The sequence below is a fragment of the Pinus tabuliformis genome, chromosome 5_1 (genome assembly GCF_031772625.1).
Source record: "Pinus tabuliformis cultivar Carrire ecotype Pingquan chromosome 5_1, CPIR1, whole genome shotgun sequence".
NCBI lineage: Eukaryota > Viridiplantae > Streptophyta > Pinopsida > Pinales > Pinaceae > Pinus > Pinus tabuliformis.
The window spans coordinates 849639299-849660753 of NC_142305.1; positions in this window are offsets into that span (position 1 = coordinate 849639299).

Consider the following 21455-nt stretch of genomic DNA (forward strand, 5'->3'; position numbering starts at 1 on the left):
CCCTCATCGGGCCGAGGTTGTGAAAATAGTCAAAGGTTCTCCCACTCCTGCTGTGTTAAAGAATCCATTTCCAGAGCAGGAGAATAAGATGATAGGTTCTTCTTCGAATGCCAGTGAAGAACCCATTTTGATGATGTCTCATGTGAGGATTGCGACTCGATCGCAAGATTATGGTAGTAAGGCTCCTGTTGATGGTAAGGAAGCAGAATCTTCTCACTCTAACCCATCAACCTCAGCTCCTGGTTCCGATCCACTACAGATCGAAAAACCTAACCCAGACTTAGTGATTAAGCCGCCCGCCAAGGGTGTACTTCGAAGGTCTGCTTTCAATCCACATGCGAGAGCAGCCCAGAATTACAACATTGTTGAGGACTTAGCTGTTTCACCTTCAGCAATGTCGGCACTCGAAGTGCTGCAATCATGCCCAGCACAACGGAAATTGCTTTTGTCGGCTATCGGAGCTGTCGATGTTCAGGACCCGAACCTAATGATCTTTGATCTAGAAAATAGTACGCCACGTCTCCCCCATCAAATGGCTTTCCAAATTCCAGTGATAGTCAAAAACAGGCCTATTCATCGGACTGTGATTGATGAGGGAGCTTCTACGTGTATTATGTCGATTCAATGTTGGAGATCGCTTGGTTCTCCTTCGTTGAACCAATCCCCCACCATCCTTAAGGCCTTTGATGGCCGTGGGTTCCGTCCGTTTGGTATTCTACAAGAATTGCCTATAGGGGTTGAAGGTAAAACCGTTAGTCTGGATGTGGAAGTGGTTGATGCCCCTCTAGACTACAACCTTCTTTTGGGTCGAAGTTGGTCATATGCTATGACAGCGGTCGTTTCATCGGTCTTCAGAGTAATTAAGTTTCCACATAACGGTAAGATCGTGACTATTGATCAGCTGACATACTTTTCATCCGACCCAGCCTCTTCAGAGAGTATCCAGCATGTCGGTAAGACGACAATCCCTTATAGGGACGTTGGTGTAGGTTTAGTTAAGGATTCCGGTTTACTGGGAACTTTTCCTCTCCCTCCACTCAGCGCAGATCCTTCGTTTGCAACAATTCATATGATTACATCAGAAAACATTATTTATGATGATCCTTGGTTCGTCCCATCTGACTCTGAGATAGACTCACTCGGTAATGCTATGCCTTTGAGTCCATATGAAATTGCTTATGAAGCTCTCATGTCTTTTACCGACTTTCATTCAACCAAAGTCGACCAAATGAATGTGGTCAGTGAAGAGTCACTTTTCACCTCACCCTTAGAACGGATAACGTTTCCCGAAGTCGTGTCATCTGACGAACAACTTCGCGAAATCCTAAGTGTAGACGATCTACCATGGGAGGATCTCCATCACAGATCTTCGTTTTTACCTAAGGATGATGCATTTGAAAATGATTTTTCATCTATCTTTACCGCTGAATATGTCAAAGACGCTCAGGATCCAACGAAACATTCTGATTCAGAGTTGAATTTAGGGAATATTTCTCGTACTATTCCCATTGATATTTCAGTGAAGCCCGGAATCGAGGAAAACATTCATATAGGTGCCGCATGTACTGAAGAAGAAATCCAAACTTACAAGGCCCTATTCCAAGAATTCCGCGACGTGTTTGCCTGGTCTTACGAGGAAATGCCGGGAATTGATCCTGCCATTGTTGTTCATGAAATAAAGACCTACCCGGATGCTAAACCCGTCCGCCAATGGTTGCGTCAAATTCACCCTCGAAAAGCGGCTGCGATTAAAGCAGAAGTCGAAAAGCTGTTGAAAGCAGGTTTCATTTATCCGATCCCGTTAACGGATTGGGTATCGAATATTGTTCCGGTCAATAAGAAACAAGGAACAATAAGAATCTGTATCGACTATAGGGATATAAATCGAGCTTGTCCAAAAGACAACTATCCTACGCCTTATATCGATCAAATTATTGATGATTGTGCCGGAAGTGAAATGTTTTCCTTCATGGATGGTTTCTCGGGCTATAATCAAATCAATATTCTACCTGCCGACCAACCAAAAACGGCATTCATTTGTCCATGGGGGACATTTGCTTATTGCAAATTACCTTTTGGGCTTAAGAATGCCGGGGCTACTTTTCAACGGGCGATGTCTTATGCATTTCATGACATCAAGCACATTGTGCAACCCTATCTCGATGATTTGCCTGCTCATTCTTTACATCGAGCTGATCACCTTGTCCACCTACGAGCAATCTTTATGAGGTGTAGGCATTATCGAATTCGGTTGAATCCCCACAAGTGTGTTTTCTGTATAGAAACAGGTCGATTGCTGGGATTTGTTGTTTCAAAAGCCGGCATTCGCGTCGATCCCTCGAAAGTCGAGGCTATCATCAAATTGCCTCCTCCTTCGAGTTTGCGCCAACTCCAAAGTTTGCAAGGGAAAGCGAACTTTTTACGCCGATTCATCCCAAACTACGCCGAGGTCACTAAAGGTTTTACACGGTTGTTGAAACAGAACGCACAATTCTTTTGGGACGAGATTGCCCAACAATCTTTTGATGCACTTAAACACGCGTTGACCCATGCACCGTTATTGCATCCTCCCAACTACAACCAGGACTACTTCTTATACCTCGCAGCTTCGCATTCCACCATTGGAATGGTGTTAGTTCAAGAAGATGAATTCGGAGCGGAGCATGTGATATATTATCTTAGTAGGACCTTGAATCCCACTGAGCTAAAATATTCGCATGTGGAGAAATTGGCCCTGGCAGCCGTTCAAGCTGTCCAGCGTTTTCGTCACTACATTCTTCTCCGCAAAACTACAGTTATTTCGGATTGCAACCCTATGATTTATATTTTGACAAAACAACTGCTAGGGGGCAAGTACTCTAAATGGATTGTTATCCTGCAAGAGTTCGACTTGGAGTTCGAGAAGTCCAAGTCTAAGAAATCCTTAGTTTTTGCGGAATTGATGTGTGATTTCCCGAGTGCTGACACAGAGACTGTGGCAGAGGAGTCCATTGCGGACGAATCTTTGTTTCTTATCAGTACTTTAGATCCGTGGTATGGGGATATAATCATCTATCTCCAAACCCAAACCTTTCGGCCTGAAGCTTCCAAAGCGGAACGTCGAAAAATTCGGTTTCAATCCCAGCCATACAAAATTATTGGAGATACACTTTATCGCCGGGGGGCAGACTTAGTTTTTCGACGTTGTTTAACTCACGAAGAGGCTGAGAGGGTTTTGAATGATTGTCACTCTGGAGCATGTGGCGGTCATATGTCTGGGTATGCCACAGCTCAGAAGGTGTTGCGCGCTGGCTATTTCTGGCCGTCTATGTTTAAGGATTGTATCATTGCAGTCAGGAAGTGCCACAACTGTCAAGTGTTTGATCGCAAGATGCGCGCTCCACCTGCTCCTCTCCACCCTATAATTGCCGTTGGTCCATTCGCCAAATGGGGTATCGACTTTATTACTTGTAACCCTCACTCGGCCGGGGGGCATGCGTATATCATCCTTGCGGTTGATTATTTTACTAAGTGGGCCGAGGCGATGCCTACATTCGACGCAAGCGGCAAAACAGCTGCAGTTTTCGTATTCAATCATATCATAACTAGGTTTGGTGTCCCACAAGCAATCATTACTGACCATGGGAGCCATTTTCGAAACGTCATGATGACTGAGCTTACAAGCCAGCTTGGTTTGCGCCACGATAGCTCTACTCCTTATTATCCGCAAGCCAACGGTTTGGTTGAGTCTATCAACAAAGTTCTAGTTATCATGATCCGACGAACCATTGGTGTTCATCGGTCGAATTGGCACAACATGTTATTTTCAGCGCTATGGGCATACCGAACCTCAGTGAAAAATTCAACAGGGTTCACTCCTTTCCAGCTAGTTTATGGCTTAGAAGCTGTGTTACCCATTGAATGCGAAATCCCATCACTTCAAATGGCTGTCGAATTACTTCCAGCTACTTCCGAAGAGGAGAAACGTTTATTGTACTTGGCTAAATTAGATGAGACTCGACGTGACGCTACATTGGCAATCGAGACTCACGCGAAACGAATGAAAGCTCAGTATGATAGAAATGTAACCCCTCGAAGTTTTTCGGAAGGAGACCTAGTACTATTATATGATCAAGCTAACGATAAGCTAGGTGCTGGAAAATTCGTTCCCATGTGGCATGGGCCCTACATTGTAAAGCGAAAGCTAGCAAAAGGGGCTTATGAGCTAGTTGACTTTGATGGGGACTCTTTGGGTAAACCCAGAAATGGACTTTACCTAAAGAGGTATTATGCTTAAATGATGGGTATGGAGAAATTTTTAGATAGGTTAGATTTTCTTTCTAGCTAGCAAGTGTGTTAGTTTAGTCAGTGTGCTTAGCTTAGAGAGTGTGGTTTTTCGTCGTTATTCTGGCTTATCTTGGTTTTACTCTTGATATTGCAGATGTCGACGCCTCTCCAAACATACATTGGATTTGCTGATGGTGCTTGTCGTAGTACACAGAATATCTCTTCCGCAGCTTGGGTTATCTATTCGCCCTCTGACGAGTTAGTTTCTATGCATGGGGTAAGCCTCGGTCAAACAACGAACAACATTGCAGAATACAGTGCAGTGATTGAATTATTATCCGAATCTATTTCATTTGGAATTCGACGTTTGATAGTGAGGTTAGATTCTGAACTTGTTGTATTACAGCTTAATAGAGTTTATGCCATTAGGAATCCTGTGTTATTAAGGTTGTTTTTGAGAGTGCGTCTCTTGGAACGTGAATTTGATTACATTGAATATCAACATATTCCAAGGTCTTTGAATACATTAGCAGATGCAATTGCTTCTCGAATGTTGGACAGACATTTACGATAATCATGCAAGTAAATTTAAAAAAACATTTCATCACATATGTTAAACAAGATAAGCCGGTAATAGTGATATATATAGATAGAAGTGTGTCAAAAAATATATACATCGTCTTCGATCATAGGTTGAAAACACCTTATGATCGGCAAAATGATAGTACAAAAAGTCAAAATGTCACATGTGACTACAAAAGTGACTAGTCAATCACTGGTGGTGCTCTCTGTATGACACCACTGCGCGGGCTACCTTACGCAAAAATCTCCTAAACGGTCCAGGGACCGCGACTACGAAGCGCTGAAGCCTGGTAGGAATGTCGTCCATAGTAGTCTCAGGTATATCTGCCGTGAGACGCTCTAGATCATGCTCCAACTCAGCTAGTACTTCTGCAGCCGCGTCCTGTGGGGCGGTACCGGTGCAGCTGGATGTAGTCTATCAAAAGGCCGGAGGTTGGCTGGACGCTGTGGACCAACATCTGCATTTTGAAAATTTTACTGTTAGTTTTGAGACGATATATATGAAAAATAAAAAAATACATAATTAGAAAACTTGTGAAAATAAAAGTACCTCTGTCATCCCATTGTTTTCCCGGTGGAAGAACCATGTCCGGATCACCTCTAAAATCCACTCCGGCATACGGAAAGTCCTGTATCGAAAAAACCTGGTCCTCTAACCAGTGAAAGTAACTATCTGAGAATCGAACCACTGTCGCGCCCTCGTCAGGATGCCGGGCCATCACCGTAACCCATCGTATCAGCTTTGGCTCCCGAGGACCCAAGATATCAACAGTGAGTTGCTGAGGGATCAACATTGGAACTCTCTCCAAGGCAAAGCTCACGACTAGAGGCCCATATCCAAAAGTCTTTAGTCGTCCGTTCTTTGCCTTGGTCAGTTGGCTCTTCATATGAGCCGACACAGCTTCACACCAGTTGAAAATGGTGCCTTGGTAACAGTCAATTGCCATCCGCATTTGGGATCCGGAAGCAATGTGTAAAGTGGCCGCGCCGCAAATTCTGGTAACCGTGAACGCTATGAATTTGAGTTCACGCAGAGTGATGTGTTTTATCTCTATGCCTTTCGAATGGTGAGCCCCAGGTGTGCACCACTCGTCGCGGAGACTATCAAGGGATTGGCCACCCGGCCTAGTCCCCGCAAGACTGAGTTGCTCGCCTCTGTTCGGCAAGCCAGTGAGAAAGTATACATCCGAGGGCTCTATCTCGAGCTGGTGCCCTCCTATGTAAAAGCATTGTTCTTGAACGTTCCATCGCTCAACCAGCCATTCCAAGAATCTTACCTGGCCCCTCATGCCCGGTATGGTCCAATATTTGTATAATCCGCATGCTCTTAGGGCATCCAGGGAAGGTTGATGATTTATTGCAGCTTCATCATCCTCTACATGCTCTCTTTCTCTCCAATCTAACATGGTTAATGCCCTGAACACCAGAAATAGTCATTAGAAATTGATTTGGGGATTTTTAGATAGTTTTTTGAGGGGATTGGTGTTTTGAAATGCGCGTTTCACGGAAGACACACCCCGACTTTACAGCACAGGGCGTCCGGACCCTGATTCCCTCAAGGAGGTCTGCGTCTTCCGACCGTTTTCCTGTATAGGAAAAAGTCGGGGGATGCGGGTCACCCGAAGGGCACCCGCGTCCGCCGAGAGGCGCATTCCAAAACCAAACCCCCCCCAAAAAATGAAACTAAGACCTAAAAATTAATTCTAAATGGATAGAAATGCAGAGTAGGATGTGTAAAATACCTGGATAAGACGGCGTTCGATTCCGACGGTCGGATTTTCCGCAGCGACCACAGGAAGTTTCTTGTCAAAAGCTCCTTTTTCAACCTCAACAGTCAAACGGTAAAAATGACATGGTAAAAGGTCTTTTTATAGGTTTTTTGGATGAATTAGTTCCTTTTTTACCATGAAAAGATATTTTTCGATGTATTTTTGCCTATTTTAAACAGGTATGAGTAATGTGTTGCTTTTGTGCAGGACAAAGGGATTTCGAGGGAAATTGTCATTTTTCACAAACAAAAATATTAGAGTCATCTTTTAAGCCCTTTTCTGACTCCTAAAACATGAAAAGATCGCCGAGCGTTTCTTTTACACTCGTTAAAACGGAATTAAAAGACGATCCCCTTTTAGCTCTTTTCTGACCGCAAAATCAGGAAAAGATTGCCGGGTTTTTGTCGTTTCAAACTCGATAAGGAAATAAAACGACGTGTCCTTGATCGCTTTTTACTTTTCAGGTCAACGACACTATTATGAAAGTACTCCTTGGTCGCAAGATCAAGCGGTTCCCCCAGGTATTATTTTATACTTTTTCGGGCTTGAGGGACACAAATATACGAAAAAGTTCAACGTGGAGTCTCCTTTTGTTTTTCAGACTCTCTAAAATTGAAAAACGCCGAGTTTCTCCTATACTGGGCTCGTTAAAACTTTTACAGTAGAGGACCTGTTCAATTACAAACAGGAACGAACCACTCCTTCCTAGGGTTCGAATTTAAACTAGGTTGGACTCGTCCGAAGGATGAGCTTACAATCAAGCATATGTTATCCTCCTCAAGCTTGTTAAAAATAAGGAGGTACTTGCCAGAAATGGTGGGGGAAAAGAGAGAAGAATGAACCTATTTGTCACCTTTTGTCTCAAAAGAAACTTTATTACCACTCTTGAACACGACACTTTTCATTCACCTGGGTTGGGAAATCTTTTACCTCACAGTTGACCAAACCACTTTGAAAGTCTTTAACTGGGTTCCTGGGATTAACTTTGAGTTATTCGTCACCAAGCCATTTGTCGTGTCGTTATGTGTTCAAGAGGTCTGCAAGCAAAACTTTCATCTGCAAAATACTTGTCATCCATTTGACCATCCCTGAGTCAGTCCTTACAGCAACATTTCTTCAACTTGAACAATGATTTCGTGTTGCGGGCTTGCCTGCAACGGGTCGCTTTCTATCGACATCGACACATTATCTAGAAAGATGACTTAGGAATCGACAGTACCTTGAAGTCTGCATGCATCAATGGCAGGTTTCTCGCCTTTGACGTCAGTTTACATCATTGACTTTCGATCAAAGGATTCCGTGAAGTGTTCGACATCAAAACATCTATTCACATTTCACGGGTTGTGCTTGGTACTTTGAGAACCATTGACATTACTGGTGGTCTCTCTCACGCTTGTTAACAGTTTACATCATCGACAGGTAATCAAGTGGTTTCTAACATGTTCGACATCAAATCATTTAATCACATGGCTAGAATCGTACCAATTCGGGAAGTAGAAGTGAAGACCCTGGATCTAGTTTCTACCATCCAGGCTGCGAGGAGTTTTTTATTCATTATCTATGTAGACTAATCATAAACAGATGGCTGCGTCCATACTGTGTCTACAAAAGTCTATAAAAATGATGTATTGCAAGATCATTCCTGTATCAGAGTAGTTAGTCCATTAGTTAAAGTTTTGAATCTGAGTATGGGAATGCCTACCTCAGTGATGATATAATCTTATACATGTATTTTGTGTTGAAAATTGCAGGTTCCAACCAGGTCATCCACAAGACAATCCTTGAAATGATAAAGCGCTTCACCCTTCCTAGAATTACAAAACCCTAATCTATTCCAGGCTTCGCACTTCAGGGGGCAATCTGTTACACTAATAAATGTCACCATGACTACTTACAGTTAGTATGGCTCAAATCAACAGTCATGCTACCCTCTTAGGCAAGTATTATGCCTCTGCTATCCATCTCAAACTCAAAGAAGAGAGAAAGTCTTGTAAAAAATGTGTTTATCTCTGGGGTCGCAGGTTCTCTCTAACCTTACCTGCGGGGACGCTCACAATGTTCACAAAAGCTGCGTCCTTGGACGCTCTGTATGTTAAGGGACAGGTGCGTCCTTCTGTAAAAGGAAAAATGCGCAAGTTTCATCTTAAAAAAGTTACTTGTGGTTACTTCTAGAACTTTCTAGAGGTCGGTTTGATGAAATGGATGCGCCTCCAGTTGGTTCATGTATCCCTATTAAGGAGGAACTTATCCCATCAATAAGGGAGCTATCCCACCCAAAGAGGGGGATTATCCCATTGATGGTGGACCTGAATAACCTCTTTACAGCACTATAAATAAAGGCATTGAGCCAGAGGGAGAAGAGGTTGGAGCTATACATTTTCTTTGGGTAAATGCTGCAGGAATTAGGACTCCCATTTAGAACCTTGTGAGGAGAGATTGTCTTTGCTTGATTCTACTTGGAAGTGGGTGAGCTTTGTCAAAGTAGAGGAAAACCCTTGATGGACCCTGGGAGGAATTTGCACAACACCAAGGCCAGGTTGTAAGAGTTTCTTTGTTTTGTTGTTAATACAAACTGGTTTATTTTTCTCAATAGCTTGTGTTAATGAGTTATTTCATGTGTTCCTTGGTCTGCATGTTGAATATATGTTTTATTATATGAAATGCAAGTGCTTGGTAATTGTTTGATTGTTTGTGGTTGCAGGAATTGATGTGAAGGAAGAGCTCATCCGGATCGGCAAGGACGGACTACAACAACAGCGTTTTGGAATAAGGTAAGCCTAAACACTTGTAGTTTTCATGTTTTAAAAGGTATATTTAGAGAAAGATCACTCCATTTTGTCTTGTTTGTCGCTAGAGAGTTTAGACTCCTAGGGAGGTCAGTTGTGTCCGCACAAACGACTTTTTCCGCCACGACAGCTACGGATGTGGAACATGCAACTGGCAGAAGGAAATACACTTTTCTTATGGGTAAGTTGAGCTATTGCATGATGGAATTCAGTTAGAACTCAAGTGGTTGAGTTTGGTGGAGTTGATTGAGGAGTTGATGGAGTTGTGTTCAGTTTGACTTAGTTGAACTAGTTGTATTTAGTCTAACTACCAAATACACTAGTGATGAGTGATGTGAATTCATTATTAATTAATTCACTAATTATTAAGTCATAAATAAACTAAAGAATACATCAGTTAACTCAGTGCATGGACAGTTCAGTGGAGACAGGTGTTGGAGGTGGAGACTACTATCAGTTGTGACTATAGTTTTGCATGAGATTTGCACAATCAATGATTGAGATTTCCAATGAGGATTGCGCAATACAAGCCAAGGGAAAACGAGCTTGGATTATTCCTATTCTCAGTTTGGATTGCACAGTAGAGGTAGGCAAACAATGGAGGAGATTTGAAATTGTGACTTGATTCAGATCTGAGCTAGTTTGTGTGTAGCAGGTGGAGATAGTACTAAGTACTTGTGAGGAGTATTGTACTATGTATTGTTACATGTTCTCTATCATTATAATATACAAATAGTTGGGGGTTTTCAACTGTATGCTTTCCCCAGTACATACTGTGTTGATATGTGTGATTGATGTTTCAATGTGCACATGCAATTGTTTCTTAATTCTGCAAAATTGATGATCAACGTAGAGGAGGTTATGTATTATGCATGCATTCCAAAAATAGTATATAATCATGATAATCTCTGTGAATAAGGGTTATATTATTCAAAATTTCTACATGGTATCAGAGCAGAGTTGATCATCAGATCTATTATTCAGAAGTGATTACATTTTATTTCTTCAGGCAGAGTCTATAATCGGGCCAGGTAGCCTCTGGATTCATCCTTCCTTTGGAAGGTGAGATATCCGCTAAAAACCCATACAGTCAATCTTTGTACGAGAAATAATTTGTTCTCACAAATTTTAGATCAGAAGTGATTGAGTTTTGAGCTGGTGGAATTCGAATTTACAGCAGTGTTTTCTTGGTGTCAAAGTTGAAATATATTTCAACTGATTGTGATTGGAGTATGCTCTTGAGGGCAGCTCGAATTATATTGCATGGAAAGACATGATGGAGGTGGTGTTAGATGACAATGGGTTGAAGGAGTTCATAGAGGCTAAGGTCCCAAAGCCTACTGATGCTGCTCACTTTGAGGTTTGGCAAAAGAAGATAGCAAAGTGTCGAAGGATTTTGTTGGAGGGCGTGAAGGATCACATTGTATCTAGCCTGCATGGAAAGGATTCTCCATACTTGATGTGGAAAGTGTTGACAGATCTATTCCAAAGCAGGAGCGACCAGAGGAAGTTGGCGCTCAAGGATAAACTCAGAAACATTAAGTGTGAGAATGGAGACAGTATGCCCAAGTATCTCACGAAGTTCACCCAATGTCGGGATGAGCTGGGAAGTGTGGGGGTGACTGTTGATGATGAGGACTTGGTGAGCTTGGCTCTCCGTGGTCTTCTGAAGAGTTGGCATTCCTATCAGGACTCTGTCAATGGTCGGGAGAAATTTCCTGGATGGGAGAGACTTTGGTCAGATCTTGTACAAGAGGAGATCAGGTGGAATACTAGGGATGGATCTTCATCAAAGGCATCTGATGAAGAAAATTGCGCTTTGGCTGCCAAAGTAAAGAAGGGGAAGGAGAAGGGTTCTCTTTCTGAATCTAGTTCTTCCAATGATGAGAAGAAGGTTGACAAATCGAAAGTGCGATGCTTTCTTTGTCATGAGGTCGGACATTATGCCATAAATTGTCCGCAGAAGAAGAAAAATAAGCAAGCTGTTGGATCTGCAGCGGGAGAGGCCTTAGCCTCACAGTTTGAGCTGGATTTTTTTCATTTGCATGCATGGTTTCATCCATGGTGGCAAGTGGTTGGTTTCTTGACAGTGGAGCTTCTTTCCACATGACTGGTGACAAGAGTTTGTTCAGTACTTTGGACGAGAAAGATCTCTAGATACTCATAGTGATGGGTAATGATGAGAAGTATAGTGTCTCAGGTGTAGGCACGTCTATTTTTGAGAGGGAGCATGGAGCTCACCTCACTTTGACCGATGTCAAGTATGTACTAGGACTGAAGAGAAACTTGGTGTCGATCACGATTCTGGAAGATAGAGTCTATGATGTAGTCTTCAGTAAGGGAAAGGTTTTCCTTAGACACATCATCACTAGACAGGTGAAGCAGATTAGTTCACGGGTCAAGAACCTGTATGCTCTTGAGGTTCAAGATGTATGCAAAGCCTTGAGAAGCGGGGCAACTGATGGAGACTTGGTGGTTGAGAGGGAGCGTATATTACCTCTCAACATGCAGAGCCAGAAGAAGTCTCAGACGACTGTGGAGGAGCCATGATTTGTGCAGTAGCTTCAGGAGGTTGTGGAGCAGCCACAACAAGGGAAGCTGAGAGGAGATCGAGTAGAGACATCTACTCATGCAGAGACCTCCAGTAGGGGGAAACTTCAAGCCAGGTGGGCTGAGGGATCACATGCAGCCATACCTCTAGGTAGGAGGTGGGGCAATATAGATTGATCATCCCAAGGAGGAGGGGCAAGATCCTTGAGGTACCCAACCTCCTGGATGAGACCTTGCTATGGGAGCCCCGATGTGGAGTAGCAAGAACCAACTGATTCGGTAGAGACAGATTCAGATGGAGCGACAGAGAGAGCAATAGTGTAGGGAATCCCAGGACAGCGCATAACTATCAGGCTACAACGATGCAAGAGGCACAAGTGTTTTGCATAGTGCTAGGTGGCACAGAGAAGTGTGCAATGGTGCGAGATGCATGGAGATGTTGCAATAGTGCAGATGTCAGAGAGGGAGCACTTGTCAGTAGCAGGTAGAGCTTCAGCATCAGAGTATGTTCCTAGACCAACAAAGTGGTCAGTTGGGAGTGTTTTTGTTCCAAGTGTTGTTGGAGCAAGTGGACCGGGCAATTGCATACAATCCATATCTTGCTGAGAGGGAGTGTTGAAAATGCAACAAGATGATGGAGCTTAGTGAAAAGAAGTCGCCTTCACTAAGTGGGCCTGCAGGCTATTTTTGGCGCAAAGTCTATTTTTAGAATATGTCTATTTTTAGACACATGGATCATGGTCTATGAGTTGCAGGATGCTTCTGTGGATGATTGGTCATGTTGGTAAAAATATATGGACTTCTATTTTTAGACATATGGGCAAAGTCTATTTTTAGACTGCTAGGCTAAAAATAGAACAGTCGAATATTATTAGCTCATAATAATATTTGGACTATAAACATTATCTTATCCTCTTGGAGAATTTCAGTTCAAGCTACGGATGTGGAACATGCAACTGCCAGAAGGAAATACACTTTTCTTATGGGTCAGTTGAGCTATTGCATCATGGACTTCAGTTCGAACTCAAGTGATTGAGTTTGGTGGAGTTGATTGAGGAGTTGATGGAGTTGTGTTTAGTTTGACTTAGTTGAACTACTTGTATTTAGTCTAACTACCAAATACACTAGTGATGAGTGACGTGAATTAATTATTAATTAATTCACTAATTATTAACTCATAAATCAACTAAAGAATACAGTTAACTCAGTGCATGGACAGTTCAGTGGAGATAGGTGTTAGAGGTGGAGACTACTATCAGTTGTGACTATAGCTGTGCATGAGATATGCACAATCAATGATTGAGATTGCCAATGAGGATTGCACAGTACAAGCAAAGGGAAAATGAGCTTGGATTATTTCTATTCTCACTTTGGATTGTGCAGTAGAGGCAAGCAAACAGTGGAGGAGATTTGAACCTGTGACTTGATTCAGATTTGAGCTAGTTTGTGTGTAGCAGGTGGAGATAGTACTGAGTACTTTTGAGGAGTATTGTACTATGTATTGTTACATGTTCTCTATCGTTATAATATACATATAGTTGTGGGTTTTCAGCTGTATGCTTTCCCCAGTACATACTATGTTGATATGTGTGATTGATGTTTCAATGTGCACATGCAATTGTTTCTTAATTCTGCAAAATTGATGATCAACATAGAGGAGGTTATGTATTATCCATGCATTCCGCAAATAGTGTATAATCAGGATAATCTCTGTGAATAAGTGTTATATTATTCAAAATTTCTACAAGAAAGCACTGTGTTTTGCTCACAGGGAGCGTTAGTGGACCTATTAACTCTCTATGGCCATTGTTCACGAATGTTAGTCTCCCAATAACTTGATTTCTAGTTGTGTCTGCAAACCAAAAGGGATAGGAAACCTGCTCATGGACTGAAAGAGGATCTATTACTACATTTTGTTAGCAAAATAGGTGTTATAAAAGTTTATTTTTGGGAAATAAGTTTTGTTTTTCTTTCCTAAAAGCATTTTTTATGAAAGAAAGATCCACATTTTTTATTCACTCTTCTGTTTAGCTGGTTAAAAGCTGCTCTATTTTTGGTTTCAAGTAGTTGTTAAGAAAACATTGGAAATATTTCCATTGGTTATGCATGTGTTAAATGACTAAGATGCATGGAAAGAATATGAATATGTGAAAAACTCTCACCTGTAGAATACAACTTGTTTTCATCGAATTGAATTTTTTTTTAAAGCATTGTCTTGTGCATGATTTTTGAGTCAGAGTCTCATCACATTTCATACGTCAACTCCCCTATAGAAGACAATAAAAATGTACACATAAAATTTACCTAAAATCAATCAGTAACTCTTTATTAAGAAAATGAACATTCGTTTAGGCTAGGATCCTGGGATAGGCAGTGTGAGTAAACTGCCCAAGATTGAAAACCAAACTAGTGTCATTAAAAGAGAGAAAATTCCTTCTGCACTCATACTAGCAGGACCACTCCAATAAAAGCAGAGCTAAATACGAGACAACATCGGACTGTAACTGAAGGTAGCTCGTCTTCTCTTACAAATCCTTTGGGTATTCTGTGTATTGGGGATCCGTTAAGGGATTTTGGAGCTAAGTCGGAGACCCAGGCATCCTGCCCACATAGCATGCTGTCTGCAACTATGTCCCCCTCAGTGGTGTCTATGATTTGAGGTATCCTTAGTCGCCAAGCTTTTAGGAACTTACACAAGGTGACTAGGGCAGGCTGCCCTGGTACCTACATAGACGGACCTACTCCGTCTTCAATTTTTGGGAGGGTGCCTGTCTTCACGAGAGTACTTGGCCCCTTAATTTGAGGTTCGGGAGAAGCTCTAGAGTAACCGTAACTGTAAATTTGGCTATCCCTCTCTGTTATTCATTATGTTACTAGGTTTCATCTCCAGTGATCGGTGCTTATCAGATAGGGTCATTTCCCTCTGTTTGTTGATTGATCAACTTAGTTTATTTTTTACATTTTATAGGCACTCGCGTGTTATCATTTCAGACTTTAACGAATATCACAATAAAATTTATTGGTAAAAATTAACGGTCACCGTGGCTACATCCAACCTTCTTCGTCAATATAGATGATTAATAGGACTTCCTCCACTCATTGTGGAAGATCCGCCGAGCTCCAGTGAACTGGATTCCCCATCTTCAGGGAATCAGTCTCCCAGATCTCACACGGAATCTATTTGGACAATCGATGATTCAAGTTTGTTGGAGAATTTCTTCACCGAAGGATTTCTTCCTCACTTTAACCCTCCGCTAATGAATCCGTTGGACCCACTTTTGATTCTAGCGACACCTGTACTCCCTATGTTTGTAAGTGGAACATTTCCTTCCATCTTGTCGACGACTAACGGGTTGTGGAACTTTGTGGACACTTTTGGTCCTCCACCACTTCCCTAGTCGATGGTCACCACAACACCATTGATCGCGAACCCAACTATCCCATTTGTCCCAGGTATAACCACTCACATGTGTTACAGGGAAAAGTGTCTACAAAGAACTGCTTATCCCACTAAGGTGTGGTAGCTACCTTAGAAACAAACAAAGTAAAACTACTTTCGTTTTTCCTTTAAGTAATATAGATGAGATAAGAACAAGGAAGACCAACCTCTGTCTTGCGCTAATCTCCTAGTTTGATTCCTCTCTCTCTTGATAGTCTTTCGCTACTTGCTCCCTTGTACGCCCAGCTTCACAGAGTACCTGTAAGATCATAGTAGCATAGCACTATACAAGAACATGGATCTATAGTCATAAACAATCTAGGATCAGATGTAAATTGACCATAAATGCATAAAATATAAATGACACAAGAGTACAGAGGAAAACTTGAATAGCTCTTATTGATAAGCAAGAAAGAGCCAAGGGATTTACAACCAGTTGTTCTCACCCAGCATCATCCTCTCAGCAAGGAAGGCCCTCTTCACCTCATACAAAGCTTAGATCACCCAACACTCTGATGTTGTCTCAAGAAACCAACAACAATTCCTTAACAATATGCAAAATTCCAGCCTCTGGATCTCTGGGATGAGGGATCCATATATAGATATCTGTAAGGGAGATGAGTTAGCTTGTGATTTGATTAGTGTCTTCTTTCTGATAGTTCTTACTTCCACTTGGAGATTGATGATCTCTTACTCATCCTTGGTCGAATTCAGAGAGGCAAGTGTCACAGGAGAAGTTTCTGGAAGATTCCATGCCTCTCCACCTCGCAGAATGACACTGCCATTTGTCACTTCTCGCCCATCGCACCCCATAGAAGGGATTTTTGAAATGCAACGCACCCACACAGTGTATTTAGGTGAGATGCAATGCACTTTTCCTATGGAGCAGCTGAAATGATCCTGTTTTGACCAATTCTGAGTAGTTTTTCATGGAGAACTTCTGGGAGAAGCTGTAATCGGTTGACCTTGTTCGTTTAGGGGTTAGAACAACACTTTTAAGGACTTAGGAGCCCTTGTTTTATGGACATTTCATGCTTGGGGTTGAAGTGCCCAAAAATGTCTATAACAGTTGCCCCCTAAAGCATGAGGTCATTAATCTTTTGATGTCGGGTGAAATGCTTTGTTATGAGGATCCGAAGTTCTTTCAAGCTGGGAGGAGGCCTGTAATAAGATACAATACAATACATTATCTTCATAAATTTTCATGATCTAGCTGAGGCAGGCATTCCCATGCTTAGGTTTATAAATTCACTTTCATGTACATAGGACAGACAATCGTCTGAGTGTAGACTAATGATTCTGGTAGAGCCATCATCCCTTTGATTGGATGATTATCTGTGCAGCAATGATGTACATTTGATGTCTTTATTTCCCTGAATATATATCGCATCCCGGATGGATGAAACTAGATCCGGGGTCTTCAATCTCGTTCGATCTTCACTCGAAGTACAAGTCTATCCATGTGAGAGATGTTATGGACTCAAACATGGAAAGACATCGCCTGATTACCAGCCAATGATGTAAGATGTTAACAGGCATGAGAGGAATCACCGATAATGATAATGACCCTCAAGGTACTACAGTACAATTCACGTGGTGTGAATAAAGGACTTGGCGTCGAACACCACACAAAATCTTTCGGACGAAGGTCATTGATGTAAACCTGTCGCCGGAAGTGAGAAACTTGCCATTGAGGCATGCAAGCTTCAAAGTACTGAACGGGGTGTTCCTACATCGACTTCTTGGATAATGAGCTCATGTCGACAAGAAGCGATTCGTCATAGTAGGGCCTTAATGAATCCCACATCAATGACACAGAACGGAGCAAGTGATTTTAATGGAGGTGAAAACAATTTGATGACATAAGGTTCAGGGTGGCGGTCATGAAAGAATGGAGTGTAATTGTATTGTAGTGGGTGAGACACAGGTGAATTCTTTGAATGACTTCTCTTGAACATATCGACGACACTGACGTGATGGACTGGTAGCATTAACCCCAAATGTGGATGGTGTGATGGGACCATGGTGATGTGACCGGTGAATGAAACAACCCAACTCGACTTGGATGCGGAGTGAAAGTGTCATGTTCAAGAGCGACTTGCTACCAACAAAGTTTCTTCAAGTTTTCTTCCCAATTTTTCCCCAGTCATTGCTGACCAATACCTCTTTATTTTTGTCAAGCTTGAGGAGGATAACATATTCTTGTTCTATAATTTGTCCTTCAGGCAAACCCATTGCTATGTTTTAACGAGCCTAGCGATAGTGAAACTCGTTCTTGTCTGCTATGGACAAGTTTGTCACTATTAAGTTTTAACGAGTTTAACAACAAAGATAACTCGGTCCTTTTCAATTTTAGAGAGTCTGAAAAGGAACGTAAAGGAAACTCCAAAATTCCTTTTTCGTCATCTAATCCCTTAAGTCCGAAAAAGTATAAAACAATACAGACGGGATGAATTTTTGATACTTTTAACGAGCCGAACAAAACAAGCGCTCGATCTTTTTGTGTAATAATCCCTCAGGTCCAAAAAGATTAAAATTTAAAGGAGGGATAGCACTTCCGGTCCCTTTAACGAGCTGGAGAGGCCAATGGCTCGACAATCTTTTCATATTTTACGAGTCAGTTGAAAAGAGCTTAAAGGAGACTTGTCTTTTGAGGAATGAGTGATAAAATTGGGTAGCAGCTGATTCCAGGTAAGGTTTGGAATTTTCCAATCATGGCAGTGTTACAAGGATGGCTAGTGAGATCACTCTTCGCAGCTGTTCCTCAAAAGGGGTAAACAATCAAATGGAGGTGAATGATCGGCTAATACAGAGTGGAGGTGATGATGAGAACACCACCAAGGCTTTTAAAGGCTGAAGTACTACATTCACGATGGTTATTTACCGGGAAATAGTTCATTTTTAATGAGCTTAACTGCGGGGAGAAACATTTGCTCATGACTTATGTTTATTTTTTAACGAGCTTGAACTATGTGCTAAAACTGCTCGATTAATCCAGTCTTATAATAAGAATGTCTCATATATGAAAATGAAAATTTTTAGAGTTTTTCCCCACATCCTTTCTTTATGCAAGTTAGGAAACGACCAATCCTACGAGTTTAAAGGGTTAGGGGACCTACAAATTTAAAAAATAAATAGCTGCTCTTCGCTTGCACGCCAAAAGGTTTGCATGCCCCCAGGTATAAAATAGAGTTTCAAGGTCACCTTTCAAACCTCTTGTTAGCGCTTCAAATTTCACCTCAGGCTGAGAAAGGCAAACTCCAAGGCAACATCAAACAACTTAGCCTCGTAGCTAGCCCTACGGGGCAGGAGAGGGCTCTCTTCGGTATATCTCGGCAAAGATCTTCTAAGGGCGGAGATAACCAATAAAGAACACTGATTTTAGGCTAGTAAACTGATAAAAGGTTTGATTTGCGATTTTAGGGTTTCGGTGGAAAGTTGGGGAAAGGCAATTTTGGGTGCGAGGATTGGACACAGTTTTTGCAGGGGGTTCTTTGGGGCAAGGTAGGACAATGTATTGATGCCTTTGAAAGAGTCAGATGGGAAAGAATGACTGGTGAGGAGCTAAGGAGAGCAAGTAAACGCCTTGAGTTCTCCTTAAACAGATGAAAACATTGATATTAAGCAAACTTAAAAGCAGAGCATGGCAGTCATGAATTCTACTTTAACACTTCATTTGCCTAATTTGCAGAAGGAAAAGTAATAATATGATTCACATAAAAAAATTAGAAGTACAAAGAGAACACACCATCAATACATGTAACCACAGGAATCCCAAAAAGGACTACAAAACCCTGGTCTTTCTTCGTTTGCCAAAATTGCAGAGATGCAATGAGTAATACAATAGAAGCTTTCTCCCTCAAGAGTCCAACCATGAAAATGACCAAGAAAGTACATAATATAGGCAATCTAACATCTTTCCTTGCCTCTAGGGGTCGAGCTCATCCTTCTAGGAGCTGTTTCAACCAATTCTAAACTGAGCACTAAAATCTAGGCAGTAAAAACAACTTGCCTCTATAAGCTAGGAAACCAATTCATTCATTAAATTTTTGGCTTTTTATGAATGAATCTTCTAGAAGAGATAAATAAGTGCCATGACATCATAAAATTACATCTATTACATCAAGGAGGATCAAAATCCACTCCAAAAAGTCAAACCTAGTCAAAACTGCGTTTTGCTGAGCTGTAGATGCATTTCTGTGAAAATAGCCTGATGTGTAGCGCCCTGAATCTCAACGCGTAGCGCGCCTTTGGGCCTGCTTTTGAGGCACTTCCCGGAGTCCAAATGAGGAAAAAATGGGCTTTTTGGAAAGGTATAGATGTCTAACTTCCAACCCAAGTGGAATTTTGGAATTTGGTGACCATTGGCCCCTCCAAAATTGCAATCTCCCAAGACTGCTTCCTGTGTGTCAAAAAGGTGGCAGAAAGTCATTTTTTGCTTGTTTTTTGACCTTCTGGAGGCTCAAAACTTGATGGAATCTCTTGGAAATTTCTGAGCAAGTGTATTTTGTCATGAAAAATCCAAAAATGCTGAGTTTTTGAGAAATGGACTTGCCCATCTTAAGGGTAGCGCGCGGCGCACTACGCGTTGAGGGCAAAAACCTGTGTGTGGCACAAGAAATTCACAATTGACAAAATTTTCTCCAAATTTCTTGAAATTTGGGCTGGGAGTCCCCAATCAAGTACCATGCTCAGTCAAAGAGGCTTTGGCCAAAATTTGGAGTGGATCGGGCCTTTTTCTCCGTTTTAGTGCTTTGCTCAACCTCCTTGGATCTGGCGATTGTATTTTTGACATTTGTCTAAAACCATGACACCTGTGTAAAAAGTGAAGGACGTTTTTCTTCTTTGGCATGTTGTCGACAAAAACCTCTCTCAGTTTTCCAAAATTCATCTTTGATTGCTCTGAAACATCTTTTGAGTGAAACTTATCCCGATGTGTGAAACAAGGAATTTTGTCGAAATGAAGCGAAATGAAGGGGATAAGAGGCTTCTAAATTCTTGGGGAAATTTTTGGAAGTAGGGAGGGATGTTAGGAAGTAGGGGAAAGTGGAATCTTAGAGATTGAACAAGGGGAAGGGGTCAAAAAGGGCAAAACACAGGCCAAACCTAGAAAATTGCCAGGTTGTAGCTAGAAACTAGGGTTTGTGCAAAAATGAGGAATTTGGGGGATCTCAGTGATGGAAAGTGTTTGATAAGGTACATGAAGGATAGGGGAAGGTGTATGAACATCTGGATACAAGTTTTGCTAATGATTTGACCATTCAAGAGAAATTAGCTTTCAAAACCCTAGGAGAGGGAAATGACCTTGCTTAGGTGCAACTGAAGCATGAACAAGGTGTAAAATGACTCATTAGACACTGACATGATAATGAAAACCCTATGAATGATGATAAACTCAGCTGAATGGTGACATGGACCAACATTTGGACAACTTTAGAAGGAGTGAAAGCAAACCATAGACCTAATGCCTAGTGACCAAATTTTGCTTGAAAACTCTTTGAAATGACAAAATTTGACCTTGACACTCTGAGACCACTTTGTAAGAGCATATTTGATCACTGGAGGAAGGCTGGAAAGACTGACACTAACACCTCTAACAAACATTTGTTTTATTAGGAAAGGTCTACCTCTTTCAGGTTACCAAAGATTGTTCTATTCACAGCGCAAACAAAACATTTCTCCGGCGATGTCTACCGAAATAGACAAAGGTGAGACAATCCACTCACATAACTTTGAGAAGAGAATATTATTCCAGTCTAACCCCTTCTTCCAATCACGGACAGGAGTACAGTCCATTCATATATCTCTCGCGGAAACCTACCCTATACCCGAAGTTTTCCTGCCGAAGCAGACCAGGGTGCATGCCCCCTGGGTTTCAGTCATGTCCCCTGAATTACTCGCACTCATCAGGTGGACGGACTGGAGATTGATGAGACATTCCTTGTGTGAAAAGACCATTCAGGGATGGCATATGACTATTTGCTCTGTGTGATCCGGGAAATGAAAGATGGTCTACGAGCTTGACCACTCTTCCTTCGTGCGGAAAACACATTACTCTAAAGA